Source organism: Sphaeramia orbicularis, chromosome 15, assembly GCF_902148855.1.
Source record: "Sphaeramia orbicularis chromosome 15, fSphaOr1.1, whole genome shotgun sequence".
Lineage (NCBI taxonomy): Eukaryota > Metazoa > Chordata > Actinopteri > Kurtiformes > Apogonidae > Sphaeramia > Sphaeramia orbicularis.
This window is the reverse complement of record NC_043971.1, coordinates 146,667-159,323: the sequence shown is the minus strand read 5'-3', so window position 1 is coordinate 159,323 and position 12,657 is coordinate 146,667. Positions and strand designations below refer to the sequence as shown.

General features: G+C 38.7%; 1 pseudogene; it reads left to right on the top strand.

Annotated features, from left to right (window-relative positions):
* The window catches only part of LOC115434165 (V-type proton ATPase subunit B, brain isoform-like), an 82,882-nt pseudogene that overhangs the window by 53,250 nt on the left and 16,975 nt on the right, over positions 1-12,657 (top strand).

Below are 12,657 nucleotides of genomic sequence, written 5' to 3'. Positions count from 1 at the left end.
AAAACGAACTAAAACGGATAAAAATAATGGATAAAATTCCCTTTGTTTTCGTTTTTGTCAATGTCAGATTCATACGAAAGTGATTTATTTCACTCCAGCAATTTTAGCTAGCTGCACCATCCAACACTTTTTGCTCCGTCACTTGTGTTCACTTGTGGTTTCCAGTCGTCTTCTGGTCCCCACTCTACCTGGAAACATGGAGACTAAAGCAGCAGAGTCCTGTCTGGGATTGATTTGAATAGGAGCACAGAGAAGAAGAGAAAAGAGACCACTGAACTACAACTGAACTACAACTGAACTACAACTGAACTACAACTGAACTACAACTAAACTACAACTGAACTACAACTAAACTACACTGAACAAAAATATAAACGCACCACTTTTGTTTTTGCTCCATTTTTCATGAGCTGAACTCAAAGATCTAAAACTTTTTCTGTGGACACACAAGGTTTATTTCTCTCAAATATTGTTCACAAATCTGTCTAAATTTGTGTTAGTGAACACTTCTTTGCTGAGATAATCCATCCACCTCACAGCTGTGGCAGATCAAGATGCTGATTAGACAGCAGGATTTTTGCACAGGTGTGCCTTAGGCTGGCCACAATAAAAGGCCACTCTAAAATGTGCAGTTTTATCACACAGCGCAATACCACAGATGTCACAAGTTTTGAGGGAATATGCACTGGTCATGTGACTTCAGGAATCTCCACCAGAGCTTCTGCCTGTGAATTGAATGTTCATTTCTCTACCATAAGCCATCTCCAAAGCTGTTTCAGAGAATTCATGAAGAAGACTGTGTGAGGAAAATGGTGGTCACACCAAATACTGACTGGTTTCTGACCCCCCTGGACCACCCAATACGGTAAAAGTGCACATTTTAGAGTGGCCTTTTATTGTGGCCAGCCTAAGTCACACCTGTGCAATAATCCTGCTGTCTAATCAGCATCTGGATCTGCCACACCTGTGAGGTGGATGGATATCTCAGCAAAGGACAAAGGAGAAGTGCTCACTAACACAGATTTAGACAAATTTATGAACAATATTTGAGAGAAATAGGCCTTTTGTGTACGTAGAAAAAGTTTTAGATCTTTGAGTTCAGCTCATGACAAATGGGAGCAAAAACAAAAGTGGTGCGTTTATATTTTGTTCAGTGTACAACTAAACTAAAACTAAGCATCGAGAAAAAAAACAAAAGCTACTGAAAACGAATAAAACTATCAACCTGCTCTAAAAACAAATTAAAACGAACTGAATTAGAGAAAAAAAAAGTCTAAACTAAATAAACTAAACTGAATGAAAATCCAAAACTATTAGAACCTTGGTGCGGTTGAGTAACCCCACCACCACCACCCCACCAACGAAACACACGCATGCACCCCCCCCCCCCCCAACCCTCCAATTACACACCGCCACACTGTAAAAAAAAAACAAAAACAAAAACATAAAAAAACCTGTAATATTCCGGCAGCAGGGGTGCCGAAAAAATACTGTAAAATAACAAAATAACCATCTCATAAAAAATATGGTAATTTTCCGTAATTCAAATACAGTTTTTTGCCCTAACTTTATATGAGATTTTGCATATTTTTTTGACTTTTTAATGTTTAATAAAGAATATTTACATGTATTAAAACAATCCAATTCCCTATAAATATATAGATATAAATAATTTTCAGTGAGACTCAGTTGTCCAATCCACTGATAAAACTGTATTTGGACAGTTTATCAGTGCTTATACATGTTATACATTCACAAAAAATACATTTATTCAACAGTTTTGTTGTGAAACCTCCTGTAATTACACAAGATATTTGTCAATGAACAAACAAGTCTGGTTCAACTGACAGAACAAATACTTCTGTTACCGTTAATTGTCAATAATTTTATCTGGTTTTAATTTTTTTTTTTTTTTTTACAGTATTAAACTTTGAATTCACAGTTTAATCTCATAAATAGAAAAGAAATATTTGTGAAATTACGATACATTTGCAAATATATTTTAACTGTATTTTCCTGTGAAAAAGAGAAAAATTTCTTTAAAAAAAAAAATTAAATTTTATGGTTAGTCACAGTAACAGTTTTTTGTGTTATTTACATTTGACATGTAAAATCACAGTCTGTTTTTGTCATTTCATTGATATTTTCCTCTGTCTGAAAAATACAGGAAAAATCTGTCAAATAAACAGTGAAAATCCTGTTAAATTACAGATTTTTTTACAGTGTAAACTAAGATGAATTCCACAGGAAACACTGACTGTATCCAATGGTTCAATAAATCAGTCATTAGGTAATATGATATGTGCTTTGATCATGAAGAATAAAAACCATATTTAGCTTTTATTCTTATAGACCGTATTGAAAGATTCTCGGGAAAATTGCTGCTTATCCATTAATCGTTAATCGATCGGTAAGGTCAACCAACTATGATTAATGAGTTAATGGATAATTGCATCCCTAGTGTTGACGCGTTCTGAATTCCCTCCAGTTTTTGTCTTTTCTTTTCATGTGCACAGCTCCGTCCTTTCATTTCTGCTTCACGGTTGTAACTCACATATGAAATGTTCCGTGTTGTTTCAAGTGTTTCCCCTGCATCTCCGTGGATCAGCTTTATTTGGCTTCTGTTTTTCAGTCCACTCAGTGAAACGTTGAAAGCGAAGCAGCACTGAATCAACCCTTTCTTTTCCCTCCGTGTTCTTGAACGTCTCTAAATCAGTGTGATTATCTCAGTATGGCTCAAGGTTGCGTACGTTGGAATCGCAGCAGAAAGTAAACCCCGCTTTTGTTTTTCAAGTATCGTTAATCACGTCCATGAATTTATAATTACCTGTACTTGTTACTCAGAGACTCGACAAGAGCCATCAGAACCACTCTTATCTGTTTAGAGTCTGACGCCAAACAGAATAGATCAGATGTTGTTGGAAGTGTCATCTAATGGATTTCATTTTATTGACGTTTTAATAATTATCTTTCAATTCAGCATCCGCATAAACGGAATATTTGTTATCTAACAGCTGATAGGTTTGGTTTGTACTTGGCACTGAAGGGAACCTCTTCTTCTTTCAGGACGAGTCTTCAACGGCTCTGGAAAACCCATCGACCGTGGACCCAGCGTCCTGGCTGAGGACTACCTGGACATTATGGGTAGGATTTCACACCTGACGTCTGGGTTAAGGGTGCACCGGTCCCATGTTTTTTTTAACCCTAACCCTTCCAGACCAAATCTCGGTGAAGGTGTCCAGCCTTAGCTGCTGGTGTGGAACTGACTCTGTGTTGGTTTTCCAGGTCAGCCCATCAACCCCCAGTGTCGTATCTCTCCAGAGGAGATGATCCAGACCGGCATCTCAGCCATCGACGGCATGAACAGCATCGCCAGAGGACAGAAGATCCCCATTTTCTCTGCTGCTGGACTCCCCCACAATGAGGTGAGCCCCGAAAAACACCCAACAGGCTTCAGCCGCAAATAAACCCTGAAATATGGAGGAAATATGGAGGAGATATGGAGGAGATATGGAACACTGGTGGTCATGAACAGACCATCTGTACATTTAGTCACAGGGTCACAGATCGGTGTAAATGGGTCAGTACACGTTTTGTTTAAACCTGATTAATCTCATCGACTGATCGTCATGAAAATTACATTTAAAATAAATAAATCAAAGGGTAAAACGGCAGAACTGACTCAGAGCCTTTACCAAGTACTGAGGTTCAGATTCAGAACATTCCATCTGATCCATAAATCCGTTCTGCATTTGACGTTTAAGATCACTGGTTGTTTTTCTCTCCGGTTCTTTGACATTTGAAACTAAAAGTGAAGCTGAAGTTTTGAATGAAATGCCCCTGGGTGTGTAGAACGGCTCATTAATGACATTCAGGAACACAGAACAGCTCCGTTCCATTTCCTGCCGGGGCGTTCAGATCAGTTTTGTGGTGCGTCTGTTCCACTGTCGGCTTGGAAATGTTCTCCAACACACACGAGTCGGGGCTGTCGCAGTCACATGACACAGTTTTACTTCTGTTTCCTCACTCGGGGTTTTCCTGAAATTCATGAGTAAGACATTGAAGCCGTTTTAGACAAATGTCCACGTACTGGAGTCCTCTGAGACCTGCTCTAATGAGAACCAGGTCCATAGGATTCAGTGCATTTGATGGATGTTGGATTGGACTGTGACCTGAGTCAAATGTATGATGGTGATCGTGGTCCTGGGTGCGTTCTGGGGATGTAACGATTACTGGTATAACAATAAACGCGGTAAAATCGCAGATGGTTAGTTTTACTGTTTAAATTCTAATTCTCATGATAACAGTGTTTGATTACCACACTTTTAGGGGAAAAAACCCTATGGAAAGATCTGCTTTAATGTCAAATATTTGAGTAGAGTTTGAATTTATTACAATTTGAATTGTCTATACCTAATATTTGGAACCAATATTCACTTTTAACCCTTTCATGCACAGCTGTCAGGACAGTGGACAGCTATTTAAAGCTGTTCTCTGTACGTTCATGGATTTTGATGTTTTAATTACATATCAGCCAACACAATAGACATTTGTACATCATCCCATATACTATCACCTATTGGCCAATCATGGGAAGTGCATTTTTTTTTACTCATAACCAGGATGGCTGACTAAAACTCACAAATGCTGAACAACTCTGATGTTCTTGATCTGCAGTACCAATTGCTAATTGTTCTTAGATTTTTTTTTTTTTTTGCAATATCTCCATTGAAGTGAGTAATAACTCATATTAGAATGTGTTAAAATGTGGAAAAAACATCAGATTAGGAGCATTAAAAATGTTTTTATTGCATAGTTTTCTCACAGTATATCGTTTTCTGATATTGTTAAATACACATTTCTTTGCTTTGAAAGTTAAACGCATGGTGTCCAGCTGAGTGGACGTTCTTGTAACTATAAAAAATTGGTTCATAAAAAAAGGAAAAAAAAACCCAGAATAAATTGCATTTTTTTTTCATGCCTAAAGAGAAATAAAAACACTAAGGAAAAAATTTGACAAAGGCTCTCATAATTCATGCATGAAAGGGTTAAAGTCTTTGAAAAGGTTCGTTAAGCATCTGTGTGTTATTTATGCAATAAATTATATACATTTTTTAAATCAGGTTTTATATTTTTTGTGTTTTTTGTCCTTTTGTGTTGATAGTAGGTTAAAGGGAAAAAAATAATAGATGATATAGAAAAACAGATCCCAAACATGGGTATAGTAAACATTTGTTTCTATAGTATATAAAGGCCAAATCTAAAGGACTGAAAAACAGACAGAATAGGCTCAGACCACTAAGGGTTAATATGTGAATGTTTCTGACACAGAAGGGACAGTGGGACTGTTATTTTATTTTATTATTACTTTTAGATACAACTTGGTTGAATAATTTCAGTGTGTGTATTAGTACTTTTTGAACATTTTGAGCACAGTTTCAACAATACCATGGTAATAATGATAAGTGTGATAATTTTAGTCACTATAACCGTGATATGAAATGTTCTTACGGTTCCATCCCTAGTGCCTTCACTGCACAGTGGTTTCAACCCTTCGTACAGATGTGTCAGGTCATGTGTCTGAAGGGTTTGTTCAACTGAACTGCACCTGCAAATATTTAACTGACCTAAGATCAGGTCTCTTGAGAAGAACATTTTTACACTTGGTTTAAAATGAATGAATCCAGACTTCAATAGTTTTTCTCAGTCCGGCTGGTAATGCTGCCTTTAGAGGACGAGTCATGGAGGAAGAATTGAACTGAGGTTTCAATTCAATCTTTATTCAATTTAAGCCACTTTTAAAATTTGGTGCAACATAGTAGAAATAGAAAGAATAAATAATTTAGAGGACGAGTGTGTGTGTTAGGGATGTAATGATATGAAAATTTCATATCATGGTTATTGTGACCAAAATTATCACGGTTATCATTATTATCGCAGTATTGTTGAAACTGTGCTCAAAATGTTCAAAAAGTACTGATACACACACAGAAATAATTCAACCAAGTTGTATTTTGAAAAAAACAAAACAAAACAAAACAAAAAATCAGATAAAATAATAGGCACAATGCTTTCTTTTGCAGAAACATTCAAATATTACCAAGTAAACACACAAACATACAAATGTGCATTAAAAATGGAACCTTATGGACACTGTTTGACCATTTTCCAGATCAAGTTTGAGTTGTTTGAGTTTCTATTCATAGATAAATAGACATTGCAAACTGGCATGCATGCCTGGAATGCTGCTGCTTCTCCAGGAAATGTGCAGTACCGTGAGTTTTCAAAGTGTGGTAATCAAACACAGTTATCATGATAATTAGAATTTAAACAGTGATACTAACTGTCTGCAATTTTACTGCAGGTTATCATTATACCGGTAATTGTGACATCCTTAGTGTATTTTGGCTAAAATGTCCTTAGGGGGTCAAATGAGTGTCCATTTGTGTCCAAAACAGTTTTCCTACAGTCACAGAAGTGTGTGTAAATAATGCTAATCCATTAGTGTACAGACTACTGATATTCTCTGACAGTGGAAGCTCTATTTTCATAAATATTGGATTTGGAATAGCACGTGGATGTGAAAACTTTTGCTGGTGGACGGACGTGACATTACCCATGATGCTCTGGTCAGTCCCAGTACTTATTAGGAATAAACTTCTAGACTTCCTATTGCTAATTGTGCTCTTCTTCATAAATGTTGGTATTGTGGATCTAAAACAATCCCAGCTGACACAAAAACACTAAATGTGTCAGTGGACGGATGTGACATGGTGTTGTGGATCCCATCATACTGATGCTCTGCAGCCATGTCAGCGTTTACACTAATGATCCCTGTGCAAAAACTAGGAGCACTATTATTTATGGATAGTTTATCATCAGGACTAAAGAGGAAAGAACAATCTAGAATTGTTCTTTGTGTCTAAAAATGCTTCTTATTGTAAAAGTGTTTGATGTAAACAGTGCTGTGTGCCATTCTTCATGTATGTAAGGTGGAACAGAAGCAGGATGGATCAGCACCATACTCCAGATTGAACCTGTACAAATAAAACATGTGATATGGAGGAGAGAATCTGGGAAGAAAAACTGGGGAATCCAAAAGAAGAGAAGATTTGTTTTTCAGCTCAGTTCAGTTCAAATAGAACTTGTCCATTTGTGACATGAAAATATAGCATTAATTGTGCTGAAATGGTTCATTTTGGAGCTGAAAACATAGTTCATATGAGCATCAACATGTTGAACAGAACTGAAATCCTGTCCATTTGAACAACTGTCATTTACCAACACAAAGTTCCTTTGGATTCACTGAGACTGATTTAATATGGACACAGACACAAAGAAGAGCTCTGAGCACATATATATATATATATATATATATATATATAATATATATATATAATATATATATATATATATAGTTTGTTAAAGTTAGCGGTGGGTGTGGCTGCTCTGACCATAAACTGTGAAACCCTGTGAATGTCCTGTTTGTGCTGCTGTGTTTCTGTGTGAATGTGAGCAGAGCTGTGATAGCATCACTTTCTTTCATCACTAAGTTTCTAATGAGAGTAAACGCTGGAGTTTCTGCGTGGGCTTTGAAGCGTCCTGATCCGAAGGGGCCCCGCTGTAGAAGAGGCCAAACAACACCGCCCGCTTTGTTCATCTAATGACGACCCGTTTGTGGTGCCGGGGGAGTCGGTGTGAAAACTTGGCGTGTTCTGAAGCACATGTGACAGAGGTCACGGACCCGGCGGGTCCTCAGTGGACCAGGTGTCCAGAGGAGTGGGCTCACACCAACACCCACTGATCATTAACCCAGTGTCACATTCCTGTCCCATTCCACAGTCCCACTGACTGTCCAATCACATTTAGACCCCATTCAAGCGCTTCAATTAGTCAGTGAGCACGGTTCACTTTAGAGGAGTTGGAGTCTGGGGTTGAACCCATCTGTTTTGGTTTGGACTCGTTTGTTTTTTGGTGGAAATCCAGAACTTGAACAACTTTTAAAGGATGTGACTGAATTATTGTTGATTCTTTTTTTGTGAGGGGAAACTGTAAGAGTAAGAGTTTGGCATTTTACCTGTTACCATGTTGGCCTTTGGGGGCAGAAGTGACCATATTTGGACAAAAGGAGCAGAAATATCACAGCCCGGCCTGGGGGTGTGCACTAGGTGACTAATAGGACATACCATACACCAGAGCTGTCAATCAAAGCCCAATATGTCAGACCTCACATCTAAATAACACTTTCATGCACAGTGGTCACTCCAGTGGTCACTCCAGTGGTCACTCCAGTGGACAGTTTCTTCTCCAGCTGTTCTCTTCTATTTTCATGGGTTTTATTGTTTTAGTTCCATATCAGCCGACACAGTGGACACTTACACTGCAAAAATCTAAATCTGTCCAAGTGTATTTGTCTCATTTCTAGTCCAAATATCTGATCACACTTAAAATCAGACAGAATCACCAACAGAGGAACTTTTCAGTGAGGACAAGGAGGACAATTAATACTGAATAGGGATGTAACAATATGAAATGTCATATCATGGTTATTGTGACCAAAATTATCATGGTTATCATTATTATCACAGTATTATTGAAATTGTGCTGAAAATGTTCAAAAAGCACTAATACACACACTGAAATAATTTAACCAAGCTGTATTTAAAAAAAACAAACCAAATAAAATAATAGTCCCAATGTCCCTTCTGTGTCAGAAACATTCAAATATTAACCTTTAGTGGTCTGAGCCTATTTTGTTCGTTTTTCGGTCCTTTGATTTGGCCTTTATATACTATACAGGGTGTCCCCTAAGTCTCCATACGTAGGAAAAATAAATGTTTCTTGACATAAACCATTTTTATTTATATAATATGCTCTATATGACTGCCATTTTGTTGGGAAACACATTTCAATGTGTGTCCTCCACTGCTGAAGAACTATACAGAAGAAATATAAAGAAATACATGTTAGAACCATATGTAGTATGTCTCCTATGTGTGGAGACTTATGGGACACCCTGTATAAACAAATGTTTACTATACCCATGTTTGGGATCTGTTTTTTCAGCACAACTTCATCTATATCATCTGTCTATTATTTTTTCACTTTAACCTACTATAAAAACACAAAAGGACAAAAACAGAAAAACATATAAAATCCGATTTGAAAAATGTATATAATTTATTGCATAAATAACACACAGATGTTTAACGACCTTTTCACAGACTTTAAAAGTGAATATTGGTTCAAATATTAGGTATAGAAAATTCAAATTGTAATAAACTCAAACTGTACTCAAATATTTGACATAAAAGCAGATCTTCCATAGGGTTTTTTTCCCTAGAAGTGCGGTAATCAAACACGGTTATCATGAGAATTAGAATTTAAACGGTAATACTAACCGTCTGTGATTTTACCACTGTTTATCGTCATACCGGTAATTGTTACATCCCTATTTGCACATTATCTCAATGAATGAGTAAAGACTAGTATTAGTGTGTGTTAAAATGTAAGAAAACATCAGATTAGCTGTATTAGAAATGTTTTTATTTCATAGTTTTCACACAGTTTATCAGTAAGTACATTTCTTTGCTTCAGAAATTAAACGCTTGGCGTCCAGCTGAGTGGATACTTCTGCAACTCCATGAAAAATAGGTTTCTAAAAAACTATTTCAATTACATTATTTTTTAATGCCTAGAGGAATAAAAACACTCAGGGAAAAAAATCTGGATTAAGGCTCTTATAATTCATGCATGAAAGGTTAATGACAGAACCAATTAAAGACCAGACCACTTCTAGAAGGTTCCGGATCAAATGGATGAGACCAGAAGGACCCCTGTGGTTCAAAACAAATACAGGACAAGTGTTCAGACACCAGTCCAGCCCCCAGTGGTCATCAGTGGTATGACAGCCTGAACACACTGCTGTGACTGGCTTCATTTGAGAGCTGAAGGCCCTGCCCCCTTTGCCCCTAACTCTGTATTATTTCAGCAGGGGTCGTCATGGCCCCTCCCCCTCTGACACGTTCTAATGACCCTGTTCCGTCACATACCCTGATCTGAACTCAACAGTAGATTTATGTTCCTAGAACCTTCACAGAAGAACCGAAGCCTGAACGGAACCACAACAGAAGGACAGGAATGGGTGGGTTCAACTGAGGGTCCGCTTCTGTTCATGGAGGTTCTACTGATGGGTCCGCTTCTGTTCATGGCGGTTCTACGGAGGGTCCGCTTCTGTTCAATGGAGGTTCTACTGAGGGTCCGTTCTGTTCATGGAGGTTCTACTGAGGGTCCGCTTCTGTTCATGGAGGTTCTACTGAAGTCCGCTTCTGTTCATGGAGGTTCTACTGAGGGTCCGCTTCTGTCATGTGAGGTTCTACTGAGGGTCCGCTTCTGTCATGGAGGTTCTACTGAGGTCCGCTTCTGTTCTGGAGGTTCTACTGAGGGTCCGGTTCTGTTCATGGAGGTTCTACTGAGGGGTCCGGTTCTGTTCATGGAGGTTCTACTGAGGGTCCGCTTCTGTTCATGGAGGTTCTAATGAAGGTCCGCTTCTGTTCATGGAGGTTCTACTGAGGGTCCGCTTCTGTTCCATGGAGGTTCTACTGAGGGTCCGCTTCTGTTCAATGGAGGTTCTACTGAGGGTCCCGGTTCTGTTCATGGAGGGTTCTACTGAAGGTCCGCTTCTGTTCATGGAGGTTCTACTGAGGGTCCGCTTCTGTTCATGGAGGTTCTACTGAGGGTCCGCTTCTGTTCATGGAGGTTCTACTGAAGGTCCGCTTCTGTTCATGGAGGTTCTACTGAGGGTCCGCTTCTGTTCATGGAGGTTCTACTGAGGGTCCGCTTCTGTTCATGGAGGTTCTACTGAGGGTCCGCTTCTGTTCATGGAGGTTCAGGATCAAAAGGCTTCAGTGGTTTTTAAATCATTCTTCCATCGCAACTTTTTCAGCTCCTGTAACTCAACACTTTCCACATAAAACCACTTGGGGTATTACTATATACCCCCTCCACCCCATGGGGTATTACTTCAGATCGGTCTCGGTCTCAGGTGCATTTTTTCTCGGTCTTGTCTCGGTCTCAGTGCAGACTCAGTATTTTAGACCAGACCGGTCCAGACCACCGCTGTGAACCCTGTAAGTCTGAACCTTTAAGTCATTGACAGAAAAGTCCAGTTCTTCTAAACTGGAGCCTTTATTGGTCCTTCTGAACAACCAAAATAATTTTTTTTTTTTTTTCAAATATCAATTTCCATGTGTGAGTTTCAATGTTGTATCATATTTGATCCATCGGGTCTCAGTGCTCAAATATTATTATTTTTGAACAAACAAACACATAATAGAACACAAACATGTCTAACACATTGTTCATTCCTTTTCTAAATGGTCCCAGTTCTTCCTCATTAATGTCAGTCTTGTAGTGTCACTAAAGGCCTCTGGTGAATGAACTCCTCCCCCTGGCAGATTATCTGTGTACTGCATGCATCTAATTGGATACATCAGGTTTTGAAGGAAAAAAATGTGACACTGATCACGTAGAGGGCTTCAAAACTCATGGATCAATATGATACATTTGACGTTATTGGATTAGGTCACTGAATAGAGGAAATGATCTATTTCACATCAACCAGTTACCAGGCCTAAATATTCAAACATCAGGCCTAAACATTCAAACGTCGGGCCTAAATATTCAAACATCGGGCCTAAATATTCAAACACTGGGCCTAAATATTCAAACACTGGGCCTAAATATTCAAACACTGGGCCTAAATATTCAAATGTCGGTCCTAAATATTCAAACACTGGGCCTAAATATTCAAACACTGGGCCTAAATATTCAAACGTCGGGCCTAATATTCAAACGTCGGTCCTAAATATTCAAACACTGGGCCTAAATATTCAAACACTGGGCCTAAATATTCAAATGTCGGTCCTAAATATTCAAACACTGGGCCTAAATATTCAACACTGGGCCTAAATATTCAAACGTCGGGCCTAAATATTCAAACGTCGGTCCCTAAATATTCAAACACTGGGCCTAAATATTCAAACACTGGGCCTAAATATTCAAATGTCGGGCCTAAATATTCAAACACTGGGCCTAAATATTCAAATGTCGGTCCTAAATATTCAAACACTGGGCCTAAATATTCAAATGTCGGTCCTAAATATTCAAACATCAGGCCTAAATATTCAAACATCAGGTCTAAATAGCGGGGGTATTAGCTCCTCCTCCTTTTGGACTCGGCTCATCCTAAAGCAGGTCAGAGCTCTTCAGGTGGACTCTAAATCCAGCGCTGTGGGCCTGGTCGACGCTGTGGCCTGAATATTTGGGCTCCTCCTTTGCGCTCCAGCTTTGTTTGACGTGTTTGTGTGTTTTTCTTTCAGATCGCTGCTCAGATCTGTCGTCAGGCCGGTCTGGTCCAGAAGTCCAAAGACGTCATGGACTACAGCGCCGACAACTTTGCCATTGTGTTCGCAGCCATGGGGGTAAGCCGGACCTGGGGGTGGGGGGGTGTGTGTGCTCAGAACCAAGGGTATTACCGTTAACGAAGACTGACGAAACGACCAAAACTAGAATAAGAAAAACGTTTTCAATAACTGAAATAAATAAAAACTAGAATTATATAATTATATAATTTCTCTCTTTTTTTCCCTTTTTTTG